Source organism: Mixophyes fleayi, chromosome 6 (assembly GCF_038048845.1).
Source record: "Mixophyes fleayi isolate aMixFle1 chromosome 6, aMixFle1.hap1, whole genome shotgun sequence".
Lineage (NCBI taxonomy): Eukaryota > Metazoa > Chordata > Amphibia > Anura > Limnodynastidae > Mixophyes > Mixophyes fleayi.
The window spans coordinates 57020197-57029100 of NC_134407.1; the positions used below are offsets into that span (position 1 = coordinate 57020197).

The following is an 8904-nucleotide window of genomic DNA, read 5'->3' on the forward strand; positions in this document are numbered from 1 at the left end:
TAAAAGATTAGGAAATGCGGTTGAACGCCTTTGCGGCATCTAGCGCCATAAGTAGGGAGGGAAGGTTATCGCTATGAATCACATGTCTTGGATTGATAACCCTTATAGTATTATCAGGGGCTTGATGCCCTGGAATGAAACCTACCTGGTCAGGATGGATGAGGGATGGGAGGAGCAGGTTCAATCTGGCGCCCAAAATTTTTGCATAAAGTTTTAAATCAAGGTTGAGTAATGATCTAGCCCTATAGCTAGCACAGAGAGAATGGTCTTTCCCCGGTTTTGGAATAACAATAACGTTAGCCCTAGTGGTGGCAGAATCAAAGGCAACACCTTAAGCACTTCATTAAAAGAATTTTGTCAGGTGCGAACAGAACACCGCAAACTTTTTGTAGTACTGTGGGGTGAGACCATCTGGGCTGAGTATATAATAATAAAGACACTACTTGGTATATACTATTGTATTGCATATATAGTCTCTGGGCATTGATTGTTACAGTACAAAGTACAGTACATAGTGTGTGAATTGTTTCCAGTTATTGCAACAGATAATATGTGGTTAGTTGCTGAATAAAATATACAAGACATTGTAATAATAGCTCATAGCTGGGAGTGTTCCATTTAAAATCTCTGCACTTACGCGCCTTACTGACTGTTTGGGAATGACTTTGGGAGATATACACTAAATGATATGTAGGGTGATAGTGAACTGTGGGTGCACAGGCAGGAGAAGTCAATGGTGCTTCAGTACTGTCGGAGTACTGGTACAGTCCAAATGTTTTACAAATTTTGCATCCGCCACACTTTTAGCCCTGGCTCCTAGCTTTCCAAGAAATTTATCCAGGCCTCAGATGGATCTTTAATAACTGACTAGTACACTTTAAGAAGAACTTATCTAAAAACCTGTTGCCTGGCCACCCATCGAGAGACATGCGACTGGTAGAATGGCACAATTAATAAGAAGTATGGGTTAGTCAGCAGTTGTTGGCACTTGACTTTAGAGAAAATGATTTCACTCCACCTCTCGCAGCAAGTAATTAAACAATGAAATGTCATGCAGCTTTTATTTCAGCCAAAATATATATTTCATACACTCATCTTCTGCATTGACTATTGCAATCCTTTCTTACTCATCTCCCCTTAACTAGTTTTTCATTCCTGCAATCCTTTTTGAATAGAACAGTTGTTTTTCTACTGCTGCTATGCTCTTCCAGTCCTTGCTCTGGTTGACTGGACATTACCGAATCCAAAAGAAAATACTTCTACTTAAATACAAATTAACAAGACTGCACCAACATAAATTTCCTTCACTTGTTTCAAAATATCTCCCATCTCAATCTTTCAGCTCAGGACCTCTCATCTTCACTCAATACTTGCTTCCATTCCAAGATAGGATATTTTTCCTGTCTACACCCATTCTGTCGAATTCCCTTCCTTGTACAAAACTTTCCCCAAGCCTCCAAACCTGTTCACTGAAACACACCTCTTCTTCCTTGTTTAACAAGTTCCTTAATCCCCATGGCTCTTATTCCTAATTTCCACCCACTACACAATTTGTACAAAACTTACATTTATTCTCTACCTACGGACCCCATGACAAACATTGCTGTGTAATCTGTGACACATGTTCCAAACTCCTTTTTTTCCTATAGACTGTGAGCAGGGCCTCTTACCTCTTTGTCTGTTAGTTAATAGCCAACCTTGTTTTACTACTGTGTTTTCCCCAATTGTAAAGTGCGACAGAGTTTGTTGGCAGCGTATAAATTAAAATCAATAATGAGACATCATTACTGGTCATGATACGAAGCAAATTAAAGAAAAACATGTACCAAAAGAGTGTCACGAACAAGGAAAGAAAAATAAAAGGTAAATTACCAAATGCACCTTAAACATAACTGTGCTTTGCAACAAATGACACCAATAGGTAACATCAGGATTCATATCATTGATACAACATATCGTACATTTTGCTTTTTTCCATTATAGACTTTCCTGTATTATATAGGGCTGTTCAGTGTTTAAGGAAAAGTGTATGGAGCTAGCTGTGGAGTGTCAATGACTGACATAATGTGGGAGTTGCTGTTGTCAGCCTAATGTGTACAGCCCACGCATGTTTAGTGGCTCAGCCTATAAAAATCACCATAGTACTACACAGAAAGCACAAACTCTTTCTACCTATGGAATGACAGTGTGGTTGCATTCTACACACCCTAACAATAGACAGCATACAATGTAGTACAAGCCAACCTGCACTGTCCTGCTCCTCGTGTGTTACACTTATACACCCAGTTATTTATATAGACAGCATACAATGTAGTACAAGCCAAGCTGCACTGTCCTGCTCCTCGTGTGTTACACTTATACACCCAGTTATTTATATAGTCTATTGGAAAAAGCAATGTAACCTTCCAGCCTGCACATTCCCAGCCTGCCCGTCAGCACCTAACCCGCTGCACTTACTCCCAGCCACTGACACTGTGCTCTCCATCAGGCACCTCAGTGACAGGCCCGGTAACTACGTCACTTGTCATTAACACAACTCCAGAGTACCTAAGTGATGCACTCCCGTCACTCCCACATTATCCCGACCTTCCCCTCCCCCGGTTGTCCCCCCGGCACTGATCCTTACCGGTCTTGCTGATCGTCTGGTCCGGGTTTGTGGATTTACGGCGGCCGGAGCGGGACTCACCGAGTAAAACGCGCTGGAGCACAGAACTCCCAGACGCTGCCCAGCCCGCACTGTTTGCTGGGGCTGGCGGGTCAAGGCCAAGGGAGGAGGAGGAGCTGCTGCTGCCATCTGCTGGTTCACAGATCGGGGAAATCGCAGAGCTTGGTTCTGTGCAACCTATTTCCCACAGTCGTTGTACTGCAACAGAAATGCAGGCTTGGCAAACCTTACAAATAATGCTTTTGCCTACAATGTTGTAAATATTGACTGACAGACAGTATTTCTTTACTGACACATTATTTATGTAATTGGAAATTATATCACAAAGTGAAAGTAGTGGAATATAGGGGAAGAGGGATTTAATCATCATCATTTATTTATATAGCACCACTTATTCCACAGCGCTGTACAGAGAACTCACATAAGTCTCTGCCCCATTGGAACATACAGTCTAAACCCTAACACATACATACATACATACATACATACATGCTAGGGTCAATTTGTTAGTAGCCAATCAGGGGCGCACGCAGGATTTTAAAAGGCAAAAAAAAATAAAAATAGAGCTGCTGCATTTCGGCGGCACTGTATTGTACAGCAGCCGCGGCGCTGTCATCTTTGACAGTGTCACGGCTGCTGTACAGTACAGTCCTGCTATGTAGGAGCATTGTTTAGCCCCCGATCTTCGCAAAGGGGAGGGGTTTCTGGAGAACCAGAAACCCCCCCTGCGTGCACCCCTGCCAATTAACCTACCAGTATGTTTATGGAGTGTGGGAGGAAACCAGAGCACCTGGAGGAAACCCACGCAAACAGGAGGAGAACATATAAACTCCACACAGATAAGGCCATAGTCAGGAATTGAACTCATGACCCCAGTGCTGTGAGGCAGAAGTGCTAACTACTAAGCCACCTTGCTGGGTTTAATGATTGCAAATATGAGATCCATGAAGTGGTTACTTTTCTGTGTAACTTGGTGTCTGCAGAATGCCACATTTTTAATTATCTCACCTTATTTTTTTTATTGATGAGCTAATATGTGACACATATTACTGATAGTTGGCAACCATGCAGAGATGTGTCATTTAAGTTAGGACTGATGTCATGGGATTAAATGATTTAACCCCATTACACCAGTCCTATACTATAAGGCATTCTGGATGCATTTGCAAACACTTATCAACTATCATATGTGAGCTGTATGTCAAAATGAATGCATTATTGAAATTAATGGGAGAAGATCTGTACATTAAAAATAAATAAAAGAAGGCATCATATTTCCCATCCCCTTATTCCTTAACCTCTTCGTCTGATTCCTAATAATGCAGGGGGACAGCCTGGCTCGTTCCCACTACTAACAAGAAAACCTGCATGGGGTACCCCTGTCCTAGCAAAACCAGCCCAGACTGGAGCCTCTATGGGACCAGTTCCGCAAAAAATAAAAATAAACAGCGTGTGTACTCACACAAATACTAGGCTGTGGGTATGGGGTAATAGTGACTCTTGGGACCCATGAAGTGGAACGTTGCTACCCTAGTGGATCCCAGGATAATAGTAAGTTGTCCATAAGATCCTATTACATTATATGTAAAATAGTAATACAATATAAATAAACTACAAACATGATTGTCAAATAAATGTTTATTGAAAAAAAACTTATCAAACCCTTTTCACCAATTTAGTCATAAAAAATATTCTATTTATATTCTAAGGGAAAATGTTCTTTTTTTAATCCAAAAAGAATGTTCCATATTTATAATCCAAAAGGAAATTTTCTTTCTTGTACCCCACTGTAAATAAAACAAAACATAAGAGACGATGCACACTGCTCCGTCACAGAATGAGTGAAGAATCAATTTCCTGCAAGTGTCAAAAGCAGCTCAGCCAATCACAAGTGTTAACCATAGCTACCATATGATTGGCTTGTGGTGGGGTGGGCGAAAAATGGGATACCTCTTCACACAAGTTCCTCATTTCCCACAGTGTGTAGGATTGTATTTGGGATACTTTTTATCCTATGTTTCCCAAGTGTTCCCTATGTACTAGCAGATTTAGGTGTCAAGCATGTTCGCTAAAGGTGAAGTCTCTTCAGGACCCCTTCCCTCAGTGTTGACCAGAGATATGTTTTCCCAAAGTGTGCAAGTGTAATGTTCTGATTTTCATGTAACCCTATGATGTTCTATTTATTAGAATGTTATGTAAAAATGCTTAATATTCCCTAGGGTATTTCCTCCTGCAATAACTGGCTTGAATGCAGTCTCTTCCCAGCGTATGCTAGACCGCCTGAGTACATCTGCCGTACTGGGAATATGGACCCAAATTGCATGTGCCTCTTATCTCCAGACTTCACAAAGACACAGTCATCAGGAGGTCCAGGAGAGAGTGGGGCAGTGCGTCCCTATCCAAAAAAATCCACCAATCAGGATATAAAGGTTCCCGTAGTATGGTGTTCTGTACCCAGAACAACATACCATGGGGTTAGGAGCAGGTCTAAAATAAGGCTGCACAGAGAATTCAGGAGTTCTTGAAGAGCTGGTTGATAGGACTATCGGGGGATTACAATTCCTGCTGGTCGATCCAGCTGTACCAAGATGAATTGGTGATCCTGGAAGCTGTGACCGTGGAAACAGATTAACCATTGATGACTTGGACCTGGTACATGCAGCACAGTATGGGAGCAACGTTCAGACTGGGCTGTACACATGATCTGGTAAGTACTGAAATTATGACTGCTGAAGAAGAATTTACGAAATTAAGGACTGCATCCAAGTAGGTAGCAACCACTGTGACCTTTTCAGATGTATTGCCTGTACACAGAAATGACGAAGATTCAATGTGTGGCCAAGGAGAGGTGTGAAGAACCAACTTCTGTGAAAGAAATGTTACTTTAATACAAACACTTTTGGAGAAAACAATATTCTTCATATTGGGGTGATTTACAGACCATCAGAGCAGAAAGAGGAACTTGGCTGGAATCTATTGATGACATTATCAAATGAAGAGGAAAACCTCAGGGGGGACTTTTCTAATGTGGACTCTAGTGTGTCTTCTGCATGTTTCACCATAAGGACATTGTACATTTCTCAGCAGGAGCACCTCTCAAGTAATTGCTGAGGAAGCCCACTTGGCAAAAAGCAATATTAGACTTAATACTTAGAAATGGTGACAGAGTATCAAATCTATGAGTGAGCATCTAGGATCCAGTGATCATCAAGGAGTATGGTTTAATATAATGAGAGACTCATTTGCCCCTAAAACAAATGTGTTAAGCTTGGTACACACTAGTTTTTTCACCCAATATTGTTCCAAACACACAATAAACGACCGTTAGGTCAGATATCACATTAGGGTGTATGCTCTAACGATCATGTTTTATCATCACAAAGCACATCATATTGTTTGATTTGATTTTATAACTGGACTAAAAATCTTTATGAACGATGTTGTGCCAATTCTGCAGTGTGTACGAACTCACAACCATCTGCCCGACAATTCTGCTGATAGTTCCTCCAACTGTGGCGCCTCTCTGGGCGTGCATAAGGAGATATGGGTCTCCTTAAATGGGTGTCCACCTTCTGGATGAGTGGAGTGACAAAGTGGAGCATGTCCTGGAATGCGGAATCATTCATCCGCAGGAAACTCCTGAAGTCATCAGGATTGTTGTCCCGTGTCTCCTGTCTCCTGTAGCAGGGGCATATGTGAAAATCAGTCTCCTCTGAAACCACTCCTTAGTCCAACAAATCCGATTCTTTCATCTTCTTTTCCTCCGGTTCAATGTTTGCCACGTTCTGGCCAAGGCGAAAAGCAACAAAGCATGAGCTTTTCATTATTTGAAGAGGTGATTGGTATATTTAAATTGTAACAAATGTACAGTTATGAATGGAGTTGCCGAACGTACACTATACACAAAGCTAAACAATGGAATGAATGGCGATGATGGCATTTGCTGTTTCTGGATGTACGTTTGTGAGTATTTTATGCACAGAGGTTCAACCCTTTATTTCAATTAATTTAGCTGCTTGGATGGCATATATCTGTACAGTGTGTACAGTCATGATCATTTGAACTAACGATTATGACAGACAAATCACAGATCAGATGGTAAATCGTGTATAGTGTTATGCATGAATCGGCATGTTGATCAGGACTTTGTCATTGGTAAAATCTTTACCACACACACACATAATAATAATAATAATATATATATATATATATATATATATATATATATATATATATATATATATATATATGTTATATATGTGCACACACAAACACACACACAGAAATAGAGGGAAGCTAATCTAAAGCACAGGTTCCTGGAGCTGAGAGTTTGTCTTCCCTGGAGTCAACCACTTCACAATATCAAACACTTTTTTATGCAAAACAATATTCTCCACTTTGGTGTTAATATTTTATCATTAAAATTCACTTTTTTTTTCTTTGGATTTATTTCATTTTTAAGGCAGTGCCCATTATGTTTTCCATGAAAATCAATAGACAGTAACATGTAGTCCTAAAGCATGCGTTTTATTCTATGGAAGGGGGAATTCAATTTCTGCCAAGCTCCCGCCAGTCATCTCTATGTCTTGCTGCTCACATGGATGACAAATACTGTACAAAAATCTACACTCCTTTTGCCTTGCATCTCTTAGGAACGCGGGGGGAAATGAACGCAGACTGTTCCAGAGATGACTGCGTCACCTTGTGTCTGAATTCCCTCCATGTGAAAGAAATACATAAGAAAGTGTACGTAGCATTTTAGAGGGGTCCACAGCTGTCATCATATGTGCAAATTTGTCAGTGACTCAAAAAGGCTAAAAGTTCACGTCTTCTATAATCAGTATACGTAGCCGTTTTGTGTTCTGAAGCAATATTCATTTTGAATTTAGCAGTGTCTCCAGAATATCAGATAATGAAGCACCTCAATAATGTTACTGGTTCCTAGCAAACTAATAAAGGTAAATCTTATGAATGATTAACTATACCACAGCACTGTTTGTTTTGTGCATGATATCTACAGTGAGCGTGATGTCTATTTCTAGATCATGAATGCAACATCAAGGTCTAAGCGTTCAGGAAATCACCAGTGTGTACTGACATACTGTCCTTTAGAAATTATATATAATATAATTATTATTATTTTTTTAAAACAGTATTCAGGTAAACAATAGCAGCAACAAACCCACTATGCCCAGGGAGAAATACAAATTACATATATGTATGCTGGTTTAGTTTTCATTGATATCACTGCCAGCTGTATAAATCCCCTCAAATGCAACAGCAGCAATAACTGTAAGGATGATGCAAAATATACATCCCATTTGGGAATAGAAGGCACTAAAAAGATAGTACTCAGTACCACCACTGAAGGTCATGCATGTTGAGGGTCCTCAAAAAAAATCAATCTTGGAGAGCACTTCCAAAACATAGCATGGGCATCAGACACTGGAAGATTTAACAACAAAAAAGATTTTTGTGTCCACAGTCCATCCAGTCAGTACTGTACATACTGGCACTGTGATTGTGACATTGATCAAAAGGTCACTTTTTTTTTTTTTAATAACCATCTAAGCTGCATTCACCTTCCTGGGTCAACTCTATAGTTGCACTGAAGATGCTGATAACAGAGGTCAGTAGCTGGCAACAGTGGAATAGACTAAAACCTTTTAAAAAAATTCCATCTTGGTATTGTAACTTATAATAGCATATTACACACAATTATTTATTTTTTTATATATACACACACACATACACATCTTTATCAGTCCACTATATTTTCCTATTACACTGGGTATATTTGTTTTTTTTTTTTGCTGTTTTAATGCTCATGGGGGTAAATCTATGAAGCTGCGAGTTTCCGGTGGGTTTGAAAAGTGGTGATGTTACCTATGGCAACCAATCAGATTCTAGCTATATTGTATTGAGTACAGTCTATAAAATAATAGCTAGAATCTTATTGGTTCCTATAGGCAACATCTCCACTTTGCAACCGGAGAAACTCGCAGGTTGATAAATTTACCCCATGGTCTCATTCCATTTTAGTTCTTTTAACTAGTAAAATAAGATTCACACATTTACATTGTGTTCATGCAATATTATTTCATTATTGCATTTGAAGCCAGGTCATTTAACATGGCTGCTCCCTGCAGTCATTAAACCCAACTTATTTTGATAAATATTGCTTTTCTAAAGGAAAGTTTTATACATTTGATTTTCTGTGGTGGGACGAATGTTGTCTG

At 39.8% G+C, this 8904-nt stretch overlaps 1 protein-coding gene across 2 annotated transcripts in view; it reads right to left on the minus strand.

Annotated features, from left to right (window-relative positions):
* SEC31B (SEC31 homolog B, COPII component) overlaps positions 1–2769 on the minus strand; it is an 83966-nt gene extending 81197 nt beyond the window's left edge. The window contains exon 1 of one of the 2 annotated variants that reach the window (XM_075216605.1): positions 2627–2769. The gene's annotated coding sequence lies outside the window, so the exon portion shown is untranslated. The remainder of the gene's footprint in view (positions 1–2626) is intronic. The other variant, XM_075216606.1, reaches the window with a different exon arrangement.
* Between the last annotated feature and the right edge of the window lie 6135 nt (positions 2770–8904).